Below are 21,407 nucleotides of genomic sequence, written 5' to 3' on the forward strand. Positions count from 1 at the left end.
CAGGGCTCCTCTACCCCCTGCTGCTCAGATCCAACATATGGTGAAACCAATGGGAAACATCAGGTACTGCATCTCCACCCATGAGCAGCCAAGAGAAGTGGGTCTTGTGAGAGACATCAGCTAATAAAGCAAAGGAAGAAGCACAGCACTGACAGTTAAGGATTCCTTCTTCAAACGATCAGAGAGCTGTGGGATGAGACTGGATTAATTGGAAGTCTGACCAACCTAGTGCATCCTGCAAGACCCGTCTCTCACACAAAGATTTTCAGACAGACACAGAATGATTTTTAAATTGGAAAATACACCCCCACCAGGATTTCTTCTAACCCGAACAGCATGAAATTCTTTCCCTCAGCTGTAAGGCACAGAACGCCATTGAAGTCTGGGGAACTCTACTCATGTCCACTGGTTCGGTATCTGCCTCTTGAGCTTTGTAAAGGAATGTTTACTAAAGAAAGGGAAATTCAAAGCTTTACTGAATGAAAATCAAACAGTCCCAAATTCGGAGCCTGGGAATCATCGACTGACTATTGGCATGACATCAGAAACCTTAACATGGATCTGTAAGGTTCATTTAATCCAGCGTTTCTCCAATGAGGTCACCAGCGGATTTTCAGCTATATCAGCCTCAGGAAAGAGGGAGCCCGGGACCCTGCACTAGGCTGGTGAGTTCCCAACCCACCCTCCGCAGGACAGGCTCTCAATGAAGAGCTCTGGGAGGCAGGGACAGAGAGATGGGTTTCTGAAAGGTCACCAAAAAAATTGTTGTGAGAACTCTTGAATCTTAATCCATAATTTGGGAGCATCTATTCCCACAAAATAAATCTGCTATTAAAATAATAGAACCCTGTGTGCACATACAACTTTAATGAGCCTGCAGTGCTTTGAAGTCCTTTGATTAGAGGAAGCCTCTGATCATTGAGCATAATATCACTATGAGATCTGGTTTATGTGGAGGTGAACAAGCACATTGAGGTGAAGGTTACACAGGTTGCAACTCACAGAGTCAGTAATAAAACCTAGTCCTAGTGATTACTCACCCATGCTCACCACTGCTCCTGAACTGCACTGGACAGTTCCCATTCAAGGCTTCTGAATATCCCACTGCAGCGTCAGTGAAGTCAGCAGAATGATCCCAGGAATGTCGCTGGCCCATAATGTTTTCAGAGGAAAGGGAGCTGAGGGGTGTATTATGCCCCTCACATCGTGTGGAGTTAGCGAGAAAATGATCCTCAAAAAGAAAAAGGAAGAAAATCACATCAGTTGAAGGAATTACTCAAAGTTTGATTTTTAACTAATTGGGCCTTCAGGGACAAAGGATCTCTCAAGTCCTCCAGCAGCTGAAAAAGCTGTCTGAAAAAATTAAGGACTCAGGAGTCTTCTAATTCCTTTAATTTATTCTACTCTGTGAACTAGAGAACCCTATTCAAGTTGCTCTCTCCATAACCATTGAGACGATGTGCTAGTGATCCTTTTAATTTAGGACTGAATCTTGCACAGACACTCTGTGATTCTTAACCTTGGGAAGGGTTTGACATTTTTTCAGTTTTTTTCTCTTATTGACTTGTAGGCATTGATTTCTTCATGGTTTAGAAGTTAAAACCTGGATTTTCAGAGCAAGACATACAGTATTTGGCACACTAGAGTCTGTTGATTTTAGTTGGAACTTGGGCACTCAAATCCCTTAGGGATCTCCAAAAAATCTCACCTCCAATTTTTATTTAGGGTTTAGGAAAAAATTCCCTAAATTTCCTCCATAAAGAGTTAATTAGTTGTTTTTCTGCTTTCTTCTGAAGCAGCCGGTGAGTGATACTCATTGAGATAACATACTGCATTAGATGGGTCGCTTGTCTCTTCTAGTATGGGAATTGCAACAGTCTCGCTTTCAGAAGTGAATCTAGGTGCAGATTCTCATTTGATCTAACTTAGTGTAGCTGCAATGAAGCCAGTGGATCAGAGCAGATTTACAGCAGGGGAGGAGGTGGGGGTTTGTGTTTTGTTTGGATTTAAAAACCCATTTTTCTTTATTCATCAGCAAGTGTTGGTGACTCTCTGAGATTTACAAACCAAAGCATCACCTTGTGATACTGGACTGAACTCGTGTGTCTGTTAGATGTCAGGGGACTGCAGATCACTTACTAAAGCTCAGTGGGTTTTAGTAAGTCAGAGGGTGACAACAACCGGGGAGGGTCTGATCACCACTTCGGAGTCAGGGCACTGCCTAACGCATGGCTCGTTGGAGCTACCAGTAACTGGAGTGGATAGGGCCACCCTGCATTCTGGATAGGACAGGCTGGAAAAAGTCATCTTTCTGGGGTGGAGGTAAACCTGAAAAACACAACAGGGATGAGAGTAGAGAGAAGGCAGAAGTGCCCGTGGAAGAAAGGCTTCAAAGCTCAGTTACAATTGTAGTGAGCTGTGCATGGGGCCCAAGAGATAGAGGAGGAGTGGAGTTAGTCTCTTTGTTTGTGGTTATGTATTTGTTCCTATTTGGTCTTTCTACCTCTCTTGTCCACTTCTCCAATTGCAGTAAGCTTCCCTCCCAACCGGTCCCTTTGAGCCTCTCTCAATGAATTTGTCTGTAAAATACAGACTGGAATAAGAGCGACATAAAATTTCACCATCTGAATAGAAGAATTTTCAAGGGTGTTTCTGCTCAGGAGAACATAGGAATTACTTGACTGGAGCACTCTACTTGTCAACTTCATTTGTTCTCCTGTCTCTAATACTGAAGAGTAACAGCTGCTACAGAATAAAGTAGACGACCACCGAATTGGCCGTTTCTGGACTAACCTGGGAAAGTTTCTTCTTAATCCACCTAAGTGAAAAATGGCTAAAGTACTTTCTAAAGTTACTGAAAAGATTTCAATGCCCTAAATCTATTTCCAGTTAATAGGAAATATGTTTCCCAATTGTTCTTAAAGTCCCTCCTTTAGCTTTAGATCATGAATCCACCAGTGCCTGCAACTTAATGATGACACAAGATAGTTATGGAAGATCTCCGTGATCCCTGATAAAAATCAAAGCAAATACATGCAAGATTCCATCTTAAATGAAAAGAGGCCCTACTGTGATATTTCTGGGGTTAGAAAGAGATTGAGTGGAACTGGACTTACCCAGTTCACTGAGGAGATGAAGTCTGGAGAAGTGTATAGAAGCGTACTGAGTCATGAGCACTTTTATACGGTTCCTAGGGTTACCTGGAGGATATGCAATACTGTTTCTGGAGGAGGTCCTAATTAATTAGCAAACAAACTTTATTGCCTTCATAAGTCCCCCTTTTGATGGAGCTGTTTTTCTCAGCATTGGTGATTAGTGGGTTAATCTCAGCCTCAGAGGGTGTGACATCATGTTGCACTCTTATAGACTCATAGACTCATAGACTCTAGGACTGGAAGGGACCTCGAGAGGTCATCGAGTCCAGTCCCCTGCCCTCATGGCAGGACCAAATACTGTCTAGACCATCCCTGATAGACATTTATCTAACCTACTCTTAAATATCTCCAGCGATGGAGATTCCACAACTTCCCTAGGCAATCTATTCCAGTGTTTAACTACCCTGACAGTTAGGAACTTTTTCCTAATGTCCAACCTAAATCTCCCTTGCTGCAGTTTAAGCCCATTGCTTCTTGTTCTGTCATTGGAGGCTAAGGTGAACAAGTTTTCTCCCTCCTCCTGATGACACCCTTTTAGATACCTGAAAACTGCTATCATGTCCCCTCTCAGTCTTCTCTTTTCCAAACTAAACAAACCCAATTCCTTCAGCCTTCCTTCATAGGTCATGTTCTCAAGACCTTTAATCATTCTTGTTGCTCTTCTCTGGACCCTCTCCAATTTCTCCACATCTTTCTTGAAATGCGGTGCCCAGAACTGGACACAATACTCCAGTTGAGGCCTAACCAGCGCAGAGTAAAGCGGAAGAATGACTTCTCGTGTCTTGTTTACAACACACCTGTTAATGCATCCCAGAATCATGTTTGCTTTTTTTGCAACAGTATCACACTGTTGACTCATATTAAGCTTGTGGTCCACTATGACCCCTAGATCTCTTTCTGCCATACTCCTTCCTAGACAGTCTCTTCCCATTCTGTATGTGTGAAACTGATTGTTCCTTCCTAAGTGGAGCACTTTGCATTTATCTTTATTGAACTTCATCCTGTTTACCTCAGACCATTTCTCCAATTTGTCCAGATCATTTTGAATTTTGACCCTGTCCTCCAGAGCAGTTGCAATCCCTCCCAGTTTGGTATTGTCCGCAAACTTAATAAGCGTACTTTCTATGCCAACATCTAAATCGTTGATGAAGATATTGAACAGAACCGGTCCCAAAACAGACCCCTGCGGAACCCCACTTGTTATACCTTTCCAGCAGGATTGGGAGCCATTAACAACTACTCTCTGAGTACGGTTATCCAGCCAGTTATGCACCCACCTTATAGTAGCCCCATCTAAATTGTACTTTCCTAGCTTATCTATAAGAATATCATGCGAAACTGTATCAAATGCCTTACTAAAGTCTAGGTATATCACATCCACCGCTTCTCCCTTATCCACAAGGCTCGTTATCCTATCAAAGAACGTTATCAGATTAGTTTGACACGATTTGTTCTTTACAAATCCATGCTGGCTATTCCCTATCACCTTACCACCTTCCAAGTGTTTGCAGATGATTTCTTTGATTACCTGCTCCATTATCTTCCCTGGAACAGAAGTTAAACTAACTGGTCTGTAGTTTCCTGGGTTGTTTTTATTTCCCTTTTTATAGATGGGAACTATATTTGCCCCCTTCCAGTCTTCTGGAATCTCCCCCGTCTCCCATGATTTCCCAAAGATAATAGCTAGAGGCTCAGATACCTCTTCCATTAACTCCTTGAGTATTCTAGTATGCATTCCATCAGGCCCTGGTGACTTGCAGGCATCTAACTTTTCTAAGTGATTTTTTACTTGCTCTTTCCTTATTTTCTCTTCTAAACCTACCCTCTTCCCGTAAGCATTCACTATAGTAGATATTCCTTCAGACTTCTCAGTGAAGACCGAAACAAAGAAGTCATTAAGCATCTCTGCCATTTCCAAGTCTCGCGTTACTGTTACCCCCTCCTCACTGAGCAGTGGGCCTATCCTGTCCTTGGTCTTCCTCTTGCTTCTAATGTATTGATAAAAAGTCTTCTTGTTTCCCTTTATTCCCATAGCTAGTTTGAGTTCATTTTGTGCCTTTGCTTTTCTAATCTTGCCTCTGCATTCCTGTGTTATTTGCCTATATTCATCCTTTGTGATCTGACCTAGTTTCCATTTTTTATATGACGCCTTTTTATTTTGTAGGTCACGCAAGATCTCGAGGGTAAGCCAAGGTGGTCTTTTGCCACATTTTCTATCTTTCCTAACCATCAGAATAACTTGCTTTTGGGCCCTTAATAGCGTCCCTTTGAAAAACTGCCAACTTTCCTCAGTTGTTTTTCCCCTCAGTCTTAATTCCCATGGGACCTTGCCTATCAGCTCTCTGAGCTTACCAAAATCCGCCTTCCTGAAATCCATTGTCTCTATTCTGCTGTACTCCCTTCTACCTTTCCTTAGAATTGCAAATTCTATGATTTCATGATCACTTTCACCCAAGCTTCCTTCTACTTTTAAATTCTCAACAAGTTCCTCCCTATTGGTTAAAATCAAGTCTAGAACAGCTTCCCCCCTAGTAGCTTTTTCAACTTTCTGAAATAAAAAGTTGCCTGCAATGCAGTCCAGGAACTTATTGGATTGTCTGTGCCCCGCGGTGTTATTTTCCCAACATATATCTGGATAGTTGAAGTCCCCCATCACCACCAAATCTTGGGCTTTGGATGATTTTGTTAGTTGTTTGAAAAAAGCCTCATCCACCTCTTCCGCCTGATTAGGTGGCCTGTAGTAGACTCCCAGCACGACATCACCTGTGTTTTTTACCCCTTTTAGCCTAACCCAGAGACTCTCCACCCTTCCGTCTCCTATGTCCATCTCCAGCTCAGTCCAAGTGTGTACATTTTTAATATATAAGGCAACACCTCCTCCCTTTTTCCCCTGTCTATCCTTCCTGAGCAAACTATACCCATCCACACCAACATTCCAGTCATGTGTATTATCCCACCAAGTTTCAGTAATGCCAATAATGTCATAGTTGTATTTATTTATTAGCACTTCCAGTTCTTCCTGGACTGAACTCGTGTGTCTGTTAGATGTCAGGGGACTACAGATCACTTACTAAAGCTCAGTGGGTTTTTTTCTTGGCTCTCTCCAAGTATCAAAAGAAACGTGAAGGGCCAATGAGAAATCAGGTTCCTGAGTCCCCAGGGCCAGTGGTGAGAGTCTAACACTGCAGGTCAGCCTGATTGACTGGGCAGGCAGGCCAATGAGGGAGTCGGGAATGTGGGGTCCCATCCTCCATGTGAGCTGGAGCTGCCTGAGCCAGCGGAAGGCCGAGCTAAGGCAATAGCAGCAGCCAGAGCTGAGCTGAGCAGAGCTGCAGCCATGCTGAGTCAAAGTGGAGCTGGGGCTTGGCCTGGAGCTGTCCGGAGCTGGGTGTGATGAGCAGCTGGGGAGAGTGTGGGGGACCCTGGACAGAGGCTCCAGCACAAGGAGATGCCTCTAGCCAAGATGGGGACCAGAACCCCAACATGGGACCTGACGCTGGGAAGAAGGGTCCTGCCAACTAGAGCCTGAGGGCGTTTTGGAACCGCCAGAGCAAGTGTCCAACCTACAGCGTCCTTGCAGCCCAGCCAGGGACTGGGCAGGAGGAACAGACTGTGAACTGCCCTGACGCTCCAGAGACGGCTGTGTGTGGTGTCCCTCCGCCCACAGGGTGGGGTGACTTGTTTCTTTATCCTTTCCCATTTTTCCTTATTTATTTATTAGTAGCTATTTAATAAATAGTTTTTGCTTTATCTATATACAATGATCAGTGGTTCAGTTAAGCATCCGGTGTGAAGAGAGCACCAGGTGTGGGGACATCCTACCCCTGTCCTAAGTGTCCATGACAAGACTGCGGGTCGAGTCATCCAGGAATCCTGGGCCCGGCCTTGTCAGAGTTAGAAGGTTTCTGCCACACAGGAGAGTGGAAGGGGAGCTTTGACATCAGACAGCCTCTGGGTAAAGGCAGTGGGAGGAAGGACTCAGGTTCTTGGCTAGCCAGTTCTGCTGGGGGAGTATATTAGCCAGAAAGTTCCCCATGATAGTGGGACCATCCCTCACTCAGAGGTTACATCCTGGCCAAGCATTATTAGTGATGATGATGATTATTATTAGCTATATTAATGCTATCCCAGCCATGTTCTGTGGGATATTTTTTTCAATGGACTGGAAATCCAAAGTATTAATGATAGAAATTGTATATATTTATGCTTCTTAGAGCCAGGATATTTTTAGGACAAAGAGAGTAACAAGGATTCAAAAGAACTCGTTAGGTCCTTCTTTCTTTCTTTCTTGAAGTCTTGCTTCACAAACATCTGGAGTGACATTCCACAAAGCATACACAACAGCTGCAACAAGACAGACATAAGGCAGTGCCCTGACTCCTCGGTGCTGATTCAACCCCGGCCAGCTGGCATGACCTTCCCAGGAGCAATTCTCAGCTCTATCCCTCAGGAAAGCAGAGTGGAATCCTCGGGTGCAGTTGACATTGGAGGTGCTGATGTGGGCACGTGCTGATAGAGGCTTATAAAGTTATGGAGAATTATACTGTAACACGTGTCCCAGTGGTTAGGGAGATTATACAGTTATGGAGGCCAATACCTTTAGGATGGGCTCCATGGTCACATGGGCCCATGATGGTTGCTGGGGAAATCAGGGTTAGGGGGAATTGTGATGGGGTCATCGGGACCTAAATGGAAACAGTAGATCATGTTACACCCAGCAGGCATATCCATGGGAAGAGGAAGAAGTAGGAAATGAAAAGCAAGATACAGATTCACCTCTGAGTTCATAGGTCTGGCTTTGACAAGTGTAGAGTCCACCGAACTCTGTGTGAAATAATGAGAGAGCTGCATTTCATCAGCACCTCTGCAAACATTCGCATGTTTCCCATGTTACCCTTGATCGGTTTTGTCTAATGCCTTCCTGGTTGTGGGTTTCCTCTATCATCACCCCAGTGGGCCTGATTCTCAACTACACAATGGGTATTACACTACACTCTAAAGAGCAAATGAAATGGGGTCCATAAGGTGGATGTTACCTACATCTACCCTGACTTGAATGCCTCTTTCCCATGCCAGAGCTCTGTCAAAAGGCTTTAGTGTCAATGAGAATTCAGCCAGGTGATCTCCTCTCCATGGATATGGACTGTTTCTTTCTGCCTTTTAACTTTCTAACAGCAGCTACATAATGGCAAAACTAGTTGAACTTCTACTTTTATTGTGTTTTGTTTTAGTTGAGACTGACCAGGGTGAAACAAGTAATTTAAAATGGTTGTAGACAGACTTGATTGTCAAACTCTACATCTGCAATAAAGAAGTAAGAGAACTGTGTGAGAAATACACCACTTTGGAGCTGGGGATTGGTTATGGCCCTTCATGAAACCATAAAAATGTAGTCTTGCTACTCTCCTTTCTTTTCTTTTCTTATTCTTTTTTTTGTAATGTTTTTACTCCACTTTATTTCAACTTCAAATATATTCTACCTCATACTCTTGGTCTTCTGGTTTAATTTCTCTTTCATTCATTGTCTCTTCATATCACCGAGGACTTCCACATCTCTTGGCCAAAAGTGTCCTCCAGGTTGATACCCATAATGTGATCCATAAGTCAGGAAATCTTGTGCCTATTATCAAGAAATGTTGAGCATGAACAGCTCCAGTTTGCTTCAATGGGAGTTTTGAGTACTCAGCACTTTTCAAAAATGGCCCTGTAGCCTCTCTTATCAGGCATCTAAAATCAATGGCTCCTTTGGAAAGAGGTTGGCCTAGCTGCTTCAACAAGCAAGATGATTGGAATAGTAGTTGATTTAGTCCATCCTCAGTTCTGTTATGTCTTCAGTCTTTCATGAGATGCTTTCACAGGAATTCAATGGATCAGAGTTCCCAGGCCTTCCAAAGAAAAGAAAAGAAAAGAAAAGAAAAGAAAAGAAAAGAAAAGAAAAGAGATACTTAGAGAGGAACCATGGTGATATTCGGGCTTTTGTTCTCAATGAAGCTTGTGATATGGCAGTGAAAGGCTCATTGCTTAATGGCAAGAAGTTTATTCCTGTGCAGTTTAGGTCGTTAATGCTGCAGCTTTAAATTGGTTATTGGGTGTATCTCAAAGGGGAAGGAGGAATTGACACATGTCACACACACAGAATGGTGCTTGCAGAACTCTGGAGAAAATGGAGACAGATGCTTAGGCACCGACTCTGTGGTTGGTCCCGGACTGGAGCACCCATGGGGAAAAATTAGTGGGTGCTCAGCACCCACCAGCAGCCAAGCTCTCCTCCCCCGCCCCCTCTCACCTCCGCCTCCTCCCCTAAATGTGCGGTGTCCCCACTCCTCTGCCTACCTCCCAGTGCTTGCTGTCACCAAACAGCTGATTGACAGGGGACAGAGGAAACATTCCTCTATGGGCAGGTGATCCCAGAATAACTGTGTTCTGGTGGATTTCTTGCACCTCACTGTGAAGCATCTGCTACTGACCACTCTGGGAGAGGGGCCTGATCGTCTGTAGCAATGTTCTTCCATTCCAAGGAGGGGTCCATGGGCATGGTCTGATATTGAAGACTAGAGCTCTGTTGCATTTACACAAACCCATAGCCAGATGGCTAAATCTTCTGTCCCCATCTGAATATTGTATCATGTCCTTAAAGAGGCAGGATAGTCTGGTTACATTTTTACTTTTGTGCTGTCAAATCAAAAATTACATTACAGGAAAATGTTCATCTTCTGGGAACTGAGAGCTACAAAAATGTTGAAGAAAAATGGAATGGGAGATGTAATCTTTGTATCTGCAGTTCCTGCAATATCCAGTCATGGTACATCCATGGGATTTTATACAAGACTGGTAATATGGAGTGCAGTGAGTTACAGTTACCTCAAAAACCAAGAAATTCTTCTACGGAATGAATGCTCTGGGCACGAATCTCATATCACACGATCTTCATATCACACATGAGATTCCTGACTCCTGCAGAAGACATTGGTGTAGTGTAATTTGTCTATATGGGCAGAATGGACTCAGTCAAGTATGTTGGCAATATCCTTGCGAAATCAACTTTTGGTCATGTCATTTGACCAAGGAGCGGATGTTGCTGCTGGCCAGTTAATAAACACACGAGGGCAAAGAATGAGAAGATTAATTTAACTGAGCTTTATGGTGCAATGAAATCCAAAATCTCAGTATAAAGCTGAACTATTTCTGCCCCATTGCCTAGATTTAGTCAGCTCATCTCCAGCATTGCAAAGCTGATGCAAAGGTGGTGTCAAATATAGGCACTATCTTTTCTTTTTGCCAGTGTGTTCTTTTGAACAGGAGCGGGGGACAATTTTGGGAGTAGGCTATTTTTCAGCATATTTATACATTTCTTTCATATTCTAATTATTGAATATGTGTCTATCATTGGTATCTTTACTATTTTAATAATGATTACACTGTTATGAACTACATAATTTCATTCTCATGAATTGCATTATATTAAAATCATTGCAATCACATACAAGCTTTCTTCATTAACATCTCAATTTAAAGACATTCCATCTCACTGTAGTTTTCTGGATGAAACTGTCAGCAATCTTATTATATCTAGTTCCTGGGTATGATCATGATGCACATTAAGGACAGCTACTTACTCTGTGTCTGACCCATCGGAGACTGGAGAAAATTTGTAAGTCTTCTAAAGCTGGAGAATGAGCATTCCGCACGTCAGGATGATACAGGCATGGTGAGGATTCCTATAAATTTGCAGTACTCTGGAAGCACTGCAAATGACTCCAAGATCTCTTTTTTGATGAGTAACAGATAATTTTAGAGCCCATCATTTTGTGGGTAAAGTTGGGATTATATTTTGCCATGTGCATTACTTTGCATTTAACATTGAATGTCATCTGCCATTTCGTTACCAAGTCACCCAGTTTTGTGAGAGTTCTCTGCAGTCAGCTTTGGATTTAACTATCTTGAATAATTTTTGTATCATCTGCAAATTATGCCACCTCACTATTTACCCTTGTTTCTAGATCATTTATGAATGTGTTTATCCTTGTAAAGCCCCCCAGAATACAGGACTTTTTACTTCTCTCCATTGCTAAAATGGACCATTTATTCCAACCTTTGGTTCCTGTCTTTTTACTGGATTGCCTGGCAATGCTTTTAGAATCATCTACTGATCTTTATTAATTTAAGGGCAAACCTTTTATAATCTTAAGCACCCTGCCTCTGGTTATAAACAAACTCCCTGCCCCAAGGGCAGAAGCTGGGAGCAGCACAGAACTTATCACAGTCCACACTCAATCTCTGTCTAGGGCTAGAGCCTGCAATGTGATCAGACTTCTGGCACAAAATATGGCTCGGGGGGACAGAAAGGGGGGCCAGGAACCACTATGGGTTGGGTCCACTTTTTGTGTGGGCCCATGAGACTCCACCCTCAGTCTTGGCCAGAAGCAGGAGCAGGGTCAGAGTAAGAACCACACAGGCAGCTGCGGGGAAACTTGGCCCCTCCATCTCCCATGGGTTGCAGGTGCGGGAGCCAGGGATACAGGCTGGGATCTGCTCTCGAACCCCCAACTCTGGCAGATGGGAGGGCCAGCTCCCCGTCCTGGCTCAGGCTTCAGTTTGGCCATGGGGGCCGGGCCTTGGGGAAGAGAAGGGCAGGAGTGGGTCCATGGAAGGGATGGGGCCTCGTGGTCCTCCCACTATTAGGAAGAATCCGTCTCCCTTGGCCTACACTTAACATTGCATGAAGTATGTGATCTGGTAGCCACATTTCTTTCCTTTTGAAAACCTGGGTCGCTGTCCTGCAAACACTCCAAAGACTCTTAACACAAACTGCATGATTGATCTTCTTGAAACTAAACGGAAAATGTACATTAACAGAAAATCTGTCTCTCAGTCTTTGCAGAAAAAGATTCAATCTACCAAGGGCTCTGAAAATTACAACTGGAGAAGTGCCAGCTGCACAAGGAGGAATTTCGTCCGAGACGATTTTTAAGCAAGGAGGAAGGAACAAGGAGAACCAGAAGACCGATATTATGATGCAGCAGAGTTTTAATACAAATGAAGTTGGCAGTACACAGTTACAGGAAGAAATACTACAGAGCAGAAAGAAGTATTTCCAGTGTTTCAAGAAGAGTTGCGACCCATCACACGCCTCAGTGGAGCTCATTTCAGACACGATGATCTGTTTGCTTTGTTGCTGCTGCAGAGGTTGACAAACAAGTCCCCTTTGTAACCATTATAAGTTCTTTGTTTTACCCCAATCGGCTGAAAATGACACAAAACAAAATAGAAGCAGAGGACTACACAGCTTCTCCTTTAGACATCTGCCCACAGCAAACATCAAAGTAAGGCATTAAGGTACTACTGATGGAAAGGATAGAACATATAGATCCTAATTCTCCTTTTCCCCTTCTAAAGGGACTTAAGTGATAATAAACGTAAATGAGGCCTATCTTAAGACCCTTGTTTCCTTCATACTATAGGGTCAGTGTAAACAGCCTAAATGTGATTCAAAATTAGTCCATATGTGAAAAAGAGAATCAGAACATAGCTAGGAAAGCATTAGCAGAAGAGTCACAAAGCGTAACATTAGAAATGCAGCATGGCTATCACCCCAAGGTGCTGAGCACACACAGCTCCCATTCAGTTCAGCTGGAGCCATGTTTGGCCCAGCACTTCTGAAAGCCATGTCCAAAAGGTCAGGGCTGAATCTATATCTGGCTGCACATTTCCGGTTTTCCTTTCATCCACGGATGTTCCTACTGGATTTAACATGGCCCACAATATCCACCAAGATACCTACGGCCATATCCCCCATAGCCCCATAATCCCCCATAACCATAAAGGCCTGGGTAACCGCAGTGTCCCCCATAGCCCAATAATCCCCCATAACCATAAAGACCTGGGTAACCGCAATATTCTCCATGGCCCAATAATCTCCAATAACGGTAAAGGCCCCTGTATTCACCTAATCTCCCTAAACCATACAATCCTCCATAACGGCCTCCATAGCCATACAATCCCCCCCAAACTGAATGAGCTTCCAAAACCAGCTCCGACCACAGGTGCTCCTACAGCTGCCACTTCGCTCTCCTGAGGGAAATTGCTGAGAATTGGTCCGGGGAGGGTCACAACAACCGGTGAGGATCTAATCACCACTTCGGAGTCAGGGCACTGCCTAATGCACGGTTCATTGAAGCTCCCAGTAACTGGACTAAGCCGGGCCACCCCGCATTCTGGATAGCACAGGCTGGAGACAGTCATCTTTCTGGGATGGAGGTAAACCTGCAAAACACAACAGGGACGAGAGTAAGAGAAGGTAGAAGTGCTGGTGGAAGAAAGGCTTCAAAGCTCGGATACAACTGTAGCGAGGTTTGCATGGGGCCGCCGAGAGAGCGAGGAGGAGTGCATTTAGTCTGCATGGGTGTGGTCATCTATTTGTTCCTATATCCTCTTTCTACATCTCTTGTCCACTCACAGTAAACTTCCCAGCCAACTCGCCCCTTTTGTGCCCCTCTCAATGACTTTGTCTGAAAAACACTGACTGGAATAATGATGGACATCTGGCATTCTGGATCTATTTTAGAGATTTATCAAAGAGAACATTTCTGGGATCATGGTAATCACATCCTTTCCTTTGGAGGATTTAACCTCTGCGTGCAAACCAGTTGAGTCTGGTCTCAGAAGGTGGCTCTTTGAGTTTCCAAATCTTGGGAGTTACCAAAACTTGCTGATGAAGAAACAGAGATTTTGGCTTTTCTCCAAAGAAATCACTTAGGACAAGCTCCTCAGCTGGGCTAAAATGGGTTCAGGTCCACTGACCTGCAGCTACACTAAATTACACCATCTGAGGAGAAGCACCTTCAATGGGTATTTTCTGCTCAGGAGAACATAGCAATTGCTAATTGGATCACACCACTTGAGAACTTTATCCATTCTCTCTCTCCAGTATTGAGGAGTAATAGCTGCTTCAGAGTCAAGTAGAAGACCACCGAATTGACCCTTTCCGGACTAACCTGGGAAAGTTTCTTCCTAATCCAGCTAAGTGAAAATGGCTAAGGGACTTTCTAAAGTTACTGAAAAGATTTAAATGTCCTAATTCTTTATCCAGTTAACAGGAAATATGTTTCGCATCAATCCACCAGCACTTGAAACTGAATATTTACACAGGATAGTTAAGGAAGAACACCCTGATCCCTGAAAAATCGCAGTGTGTACATGCAAGACTCCGCTTAAACTGAAAGAAGCCCTACTGTGATATCTGTGTGGTTACAAAGAAATTGTTTCAAGCTGGATTTACCCGAATCACCGAGGAGATGAAGTCCGGAGAAAGGTGTAGAAGAGTGCTGAGTCGTGAGCACTTTTATACAGTTCCTAGGACTTCCTGGAGGATCTGAGATGCTGTTTGTGAGAGAGGTCCTAATTAGTTACCAAACAAATGTAACCCTTCTGCCCCTCTGAGTTGGCAGCAACAAGGGCCGGGTTCAGTATCCAGGGGTTCCGTTTCAATAACACAATGCATGACCGGCTCGAGCCCCCACCCAGTGACCTGGGACACTTACATACCACACCCCCCTGGGCGCCTCTAGGAGGCCATACTTCCCCTCTCGCAAGCATGGAGACGGAGTGTAGCAAAATCCTTTTAATAAAGGAAGGAAACAATGCGGCATCCCATTTCTTTTCCTCCTGCCCCAATAACAAAGAAATTGGGGAGCCCAGCTGTCAAAATAACCATCCCAGGGTGCCTTGCTGGGTGTGCCCATGCAAATATTGAAGGTTCACATTTCCTGGCCTTCTTTTCCGCACTTCCCATAATTCACCACCAGAGGTCAGGGGAGAGCTCATCCTGACTCTGCTTACACAAACTTGAGTGCCTTTGTAAGTCCTCCTTTGGATGAATTGCAGCCTCACAGGGGGTGATATGCATGTTGCACTCTTCAGTTGTCTTTCATCTTAACATTGTGTGAGCCAGCTGGTGGTATGGGTGGCATCAGTAGCACATGTGGCTGTCATCAAAGGATTGTCAAAGCGCTGCCTAGAGCAGATTTGCTGATTAGTCAAGGGGAGGGGATGGTGGAGAGGGAAAGGAAGCAGTGCTGTTTTGTACAAAGGGTTTGAGTTAAGTCTGGAACCCTGTACTCTGCCAGAAACTACCTCTCCATCCATGAGCAGGCAAGAAAGTGACGTCTTGTAAGACAATGCAGTTGAGTGAGCCAGCAAGAAGCCCAGCAGAGAGGAAATGGCGAATTCTTGGTGAAAGATGAGATGCTGTGGGATGAACCTTTGGTAATATGAAAAGATAACGAATGGAAGAACAATTAAACCTGATGGTCAATAGTATGAGGTAGTATATATTTGAATAAGACATAAAGGGGAGTAGAAAATTGTCAGAATAAAGAATAAAGAAAGCAAGCAGAGTAGGAAGACTAGATTTCCATCATTTCGTGGAGAGACGTATCCTGTCCCCAGCTCCAAAATGGTATCTTTCTCACAGTTCTCTGAGTTCTTTCTTGCAGCTGTAGAGTTTGGCACTCCAGTCCATCTGCCACCATTTGGAAGTACTTCTCTCAACTGAAAAAAAGCACAATAAAAGCAGAAGTTTGAAAAGCTTCTCCATTATGCAGCTGCTGTTGGAAAGTTAAAAGGCAGAAAGAAATCGTCCATATTCATGGACAGGAGATCACCTAGCCAGGGGTCGGCAACCTTCGGGTTGCGGTCATCAGGGTAATCCGCTGGTCGACCACGAGACATTTTGTTTACGTTGACTGTCGTGTAGTTGAGAAAAAGGCCCATTGTGCTGATAACAGAAGAAACCTCTAGCTAGGGAAGCAATAGAGGAAACCCATCAAGTTTAACCTGGGAAACATGAGGAATCTTTGCAGAGGTGCTGATGAAATGCAGCTCGCTCATTATTTCACACTGAGTTCAGTGTACTCACCACTTCTCAAAGTTTGGCCTATGAGCTCAGATGTGAATCTGTATCATGCCTTTCATGTCCTGGTTCTTCCTGTTCCCATGGATATACCTGCTGTGTTTAACATGGCCAACACCTCCATTAACATAACAATGGCCCCATCGCTAGGATGACCAGATGTCCCATTTTAAAGTGACAGTACTGTTTTTTGGGACTTTGTCTTATATAGGGCCTATTATACCCCGCATCCCCAAACGCCATCCTGTTTTTTTCACAGTTACTATCTGGTAATCCTACCCATCGCCATCCCCCTAAACCTGTATTCCCTCACAACCATATGGACTCCATGAACATAGAGTCCATCCTAACTGTATGGGCCCCCATAGCTGTAAAATCTCCCATCATCACAGGAACCCCCGTAACCATATAACCCTCCAGAATGTTATGAGCCTCTAACATCACATCTGCCCCCATCACCACCTCCAATGTCAGCTACTCCTGGGGATCCCACTCTGCTTTTCTGAGGGAACGAGCTGAGAATTGCTCCTGGGAAGGTGGTGGTTGGATCAGCACTGTGGAGGCAGGGAACTGGCTTACACCTGGCATGTTGTAGCTTATTGCAGCTTCACACATTTGTGAAGCAAGACATCTTTCTGCCATGGTGATAAATCTGAAACACACAGCAGGCAAGACAATAAACCTTAAGGTACATGGAAGGGGGATAAAATTTTAATGATTAGCTCCTATTGCAACTGAGGTCATGTAGAGACCTAAAGAGAGAAAAGCAGAGAGAGAGAGATGCAGAGAGAGACCAAGAAAGAAGAAAGAAAGAAAGAAGAAAAGAAAGAAAGAAAGAAAGAAAGAAAGAAAGAAAGAAGAAGAGGGACCTAATCAGCTCTTTGAATCCTTGTTATTCTCTTTGTCCTAAAATATCCTGTCTCTAAGACATATAAATATATAAATAGTCTATCATTAATGCTTGGAATTTCCAATCCTTTAAAAAAATATTGCAAAGAACATGGCTGGGATAGCATTAATAATGCGAGATTCTTGTTAGGATGTAACCTATATGTTAGTAGGAGATGATCCCGCCCTTGTGGGTAACTTTACCAGATTACATGCTACCCCGCTTCAATTTACTAATGAATGAATCTGAGTCCTAGCTCCCACTCTGTTTTCCCAGTGGCCTGCCTGACCTCAAGGACTCCTCTTCCACAGTCCTTGTAACCCTGACAAGGCTCGAACTAGAAATCCTGGTGGGGCTCCATCCTTAATCTTCTCATAGTCACTTAGGTCAGGGGCTCAGCTGTCCCCACTCCAGGGTACTCTCCTCACACTGGATGCTTCCACCCCCAATGGCTGCAGCCCCAATTCAGCAGTGGCTGAATTCCGTAACATCTTCAGGTTACGGACCATTTCAGAGTTACAGACAACCACCATTCCCGAGGTGTCCGTAGCGCTGAGGTTCTACGGCACATGTACTTCAGAGGAAATATGATTTATTAAACAGCAACTAATAAATAAATAAGGAATAAATTAGACAGGTTAAAGGAGCAAGTCACCCCACCCTGTGGGCTGAGGGACACCACACACAGCCGTCTCTGCAGTGTCAGGGCAGTTCACAGTCTGTTCCCCCCGCCCAGTCCCTGGCCGTGCTGCAGGGACGCTGCAGGTCGGACACTTGCTCTGGCGCTTCCCACACGCCCTCAGGCTCCAGGTGGCAGGACCCTTCTTCCCAGCATCAGGCCCCCGTCAATGTCATGATCCCCATCTTGGCTGGTGGCATCTCCCTGTGCTGGACCCTCTGCCCAGGGTCCCCCCCACTCACCCAGCTGCTCAGCGCACCCGGCTCCGGACGGCCCCGGCCCCAGCCCCAGCCCCAGCCCCACTCTGCCCCAGCCTGGCTGCGGCTCTGCCTCCAGCTCAGCTCTGCTCTCTGGGCTGCTCCTCTGGCCCCTCAGGCTGCTGCGGCTCCGCTCAGCTCAGCTCTGGCTGCTGCTCTCCCCTTAGCTGGGCCCGCGCTGGCTGAGGCAGCTCCAGCTCACACGGAGGACGGGACCCCGGGCTCCTGACTCCCTCATTGGCCTGCCTGCCTTGTCAATCAGGCTGACAGGCCGTGTTGGGCTCTCATCATTGGTTCTGGGGACAGTCAGTCTCAAGATTCCTGATTTCTCATTGGTCCTTCACCTTCCTTTTGGTATTGGGAGATGGTCACCAAAAAAACTCTGCTGACCTTTAGTGAGTGGCCAACAGTCCTCTGACATCTACTGACAGACACAGGAGTTCAATCCAGTATCACAAGACCATGCTTTGGTTTGTAAACCTCAGCAAGTCACCAACACGTGCTGATGAATAAAGAAAATGGGTTTTTAAATCAAAACAAAACACAACCCCAGCTCCTCCCCTGGTGCAAATCTGCTCTGATCCACTGGCTTCACTGCAGCTACACTAAGTTAAGCCAGAGGAGGATCTGCATCTAGATTCACTTCTGAAAGCGAGACTGTTGCAATTCTCCTGCTAGAAGAGACAAGCGACCCATCTAATGCAGTATGTTATCTCAATGAGTATCGCTCACCGGCTGCTTCAAAAGAAAGCAGAAAAAGAATTCATTAACGCTTTATGGAGGTAATTTAGGGAATTTCTTCCTGAACCCTAAATAAAAATTGAGAGTGAGACTTTTTGGAGATCCCTAAGGGATTTGAATGCCCAAGGTCCAACTAAAATCAACAGGCTCTAGTGTGCCATATATTGTACATGTCTTGCTCTGAAAATCCAGGCCTTATCTTATAACTACAAGAAACCAATGCCTGCAACTCAATAACAGAAAAAAAAATTAAAAAACCCAAACCTTTGCCATGGTTAAGAATCACAGAATGTCTGTGCAAGATTTAGTCTTAAATTAAAAAGATCACTAGCACATCATCTCAATGGTTATGGAGAGAGCAACTTGATAGGGTTCTCTAGTTCACATAGTAGAATAAATTGAAGGGATTAGAAGACCCGTGAGTCCTTAATTTTTCTGACAGTTTTTTCGGCTGCTTCAGGGCCTGAGTGATCCTTTGTTTCCTGAAGGCTCAATTAGTTAAAAATCAAACTTTAAGTAACTCCTTCAACTGATGTGATTTTTTCCCCTTTGTCTTTTTGAGGATCATTTTCTTGCTAACTCCACACGATGTGAGGGGCACAATACACCCCTCAGCTCCCTTTCCTCTGAAAACATTACGGGCCAGCGACAGTCCTGGGATCATTCTACTGACTTCACTGATGCTGCAGTGGGATATTCGGAAGCCTTGAATGGGAACTGTCCAGTGCAGTTCAGGAGCAGTGGTGAGCATGGGTGAGTAATCACTATGACTAGGTTTTATTACTGACTCTGTGAGTTGCAACCTGTGTAACCTTCACCTCAATGTGCTTGTTCACCTCCACATAAACCAGATCTCATAGTGATATTATGCTCAATGATCACAGGCTTCCTCTAATCAAAGGACTTCAAAGCACTGCAGGCTCATTAAAGTTGTATGTGCACACAGGGTTCTATTATTTTAATAGCAGATTTTTTTTGTGGGATTAGATGCTCCAAATTATGGATTAAGATTCAAGAGTTCTCCCAACAATTTTTCTGGTGACCTTTCAGAAACCCATCTCTCTGTCCCTGCCTCCCAGAACTCTTCACTGAGAGCCTGTCCTGCGGAGGGTGGGCTGGGAACTCACCAGCTGACTGCAGGGTCTCAGGCTCTCTCTTTCTTGAGGCTGATGTAGCTGTAAAAAAATCCACTGGTGGCCTCATTAGAGAAACGCTGGATTAAATGAACCTTACAGATCCATGTTAAGGTTTCTGATGTCATGCCAATAGTCAGTCGATGATTCCCAGGCTCCGAATTTGGGGCTGTTTGATTTTATTCAATAAAGCTTTGAATTTCCCTTTCTTTAGTAAACATTCCTTTACAAAGCTCAAGAGGCAGATACCGAACCAGTGGACATCAGTAGAATTCCCCAGACTTCAATGGCGTTCTGTGCCTTACAGCTGAGGGAAAGAATTTCATACTGTTCGGGTTAGAGGAAATCCTGTTGGGGTTGTATTTTCCAATTTAAAAATTATTCTAATTCTGCCTGAAAAGCTTTGTGTGAGAGACGGTTCTTGCAGGATGCACTAGGTTGGTCAGACTTCCAATTAATCCAGTCTCATCCCACAGCTCTCTGATCGTTTGAAGAAGGAATCCTTACTGTCAGTGCTGTGCTTCTTCCTTTGCTTTATTAGCTGATGTCTCTCACAAAACCCACTTCTCTTGGCTGCTCATGGGTGGAGATGCAGTACCTGATGTTCCCATTGGTTTCACTATATGTTGGATCTGAGCAGCATGGGGTAGAGGAGCCCTGTATGCAGAGAGAGAGACATTCCCAACACAGTTTCTCTCCGCCAGACTAGATAAAGTGCGTTCCTTCAATCTGAAGTTCATGGAACTATTCTCTTTTATGCTGGTTCAGTATCTACCCTTAAACGTCAAAATATATAGAAAAGGGAAATGCAAAGCTATATGGAACGAATATCAAAGAGCCCCAATTTCAAAGGCTGGAAATCACAAACTGAGCACTGCAGTGACATTTTACAGACAAAGTCTCAGTGCTGGAACATCTAATCCTAGTAAAATGTTATTACTACTTCAGTGGTTCATCTTTTTGGCTTTTTAACTCCTGATGAGTGTTTGTGAAATGAGTGTTTGTGAAACGAGTGTTTGTCAAATGCTCAGATCAGAGGAAGCCTCATACAACCCACCCTGAAAGTTACAATTCTACCAGTTTGCCATGGAGGTAAAGGGAGGCACATTCAGGGTGAAGGTTAGACAGGGATTGACTGGCAGAGTCAGAAATGAACCCCAATAGTTTGGCTACTCGTTCCCATAACTAACCTGTATCACCTAAACCGTACTGGACACTTTCAGATACATCACTAATCTGAGAGTAACTCTTAGAGAGGCTCATTTAGGCATTTTTTCAATTTTGTTTTGATGATTTTCGGGATGAACTCTTGGGTGAAACATTCTCTTCTGAGTGTGAACAATGATCTACCATTGAGAGTCTTGCAATGCACCTTTACTCCCTCTACTTGTAGTTGCTTCCTTACTGGTGGGTATTTCTGTTGTACTGTGGGTACTGTGCTTTATAATTGATTATGTTTTGGCTGTTTACATTGTATGGTTGATTGTGAGAATTAAGGTATTAGACTAAATGAATAGGATAGTGGATACTAGTATTAGCCATTTTGTTTTTATTCATACCTTGTAAGTAACAGACAGGATCGTGTTTCTGACTATGTTAATTAGATTAGAGAAATATTGGAGGCCCAGGCCCCCATGTGACAA

The 21,407-nt window shown here is 44.3% G+C and overlaps 1 pseudogene; it reads right to left on the reverse strand.

Moving 5' to 3' along the window:
* Positions 1–12,901: 12,901 nt before the first annotated feature.
* Positions 12,902–14,471, reverse strand: LOC115635651 (annotated as a pseudogene).
* Between the last annotated feature and the right edge of the window lie 6,936 nt (positions 14,472–21,407).

Source organism: Gopherus evgoodei, chromosome 1 (assembly GCF_007399415.2).
Source record: "Gopherus evgoodei ecotype Sinaloan lineage chromosome 1, rGopEvg1_v1.p, whole genome shotgun sequence".
Classification (NCBI taxonomy): Eukaryota; Metazoa; Chordata; order Testudines; family Testudinidae; genus Gopherus; species Gopherus evgoodei.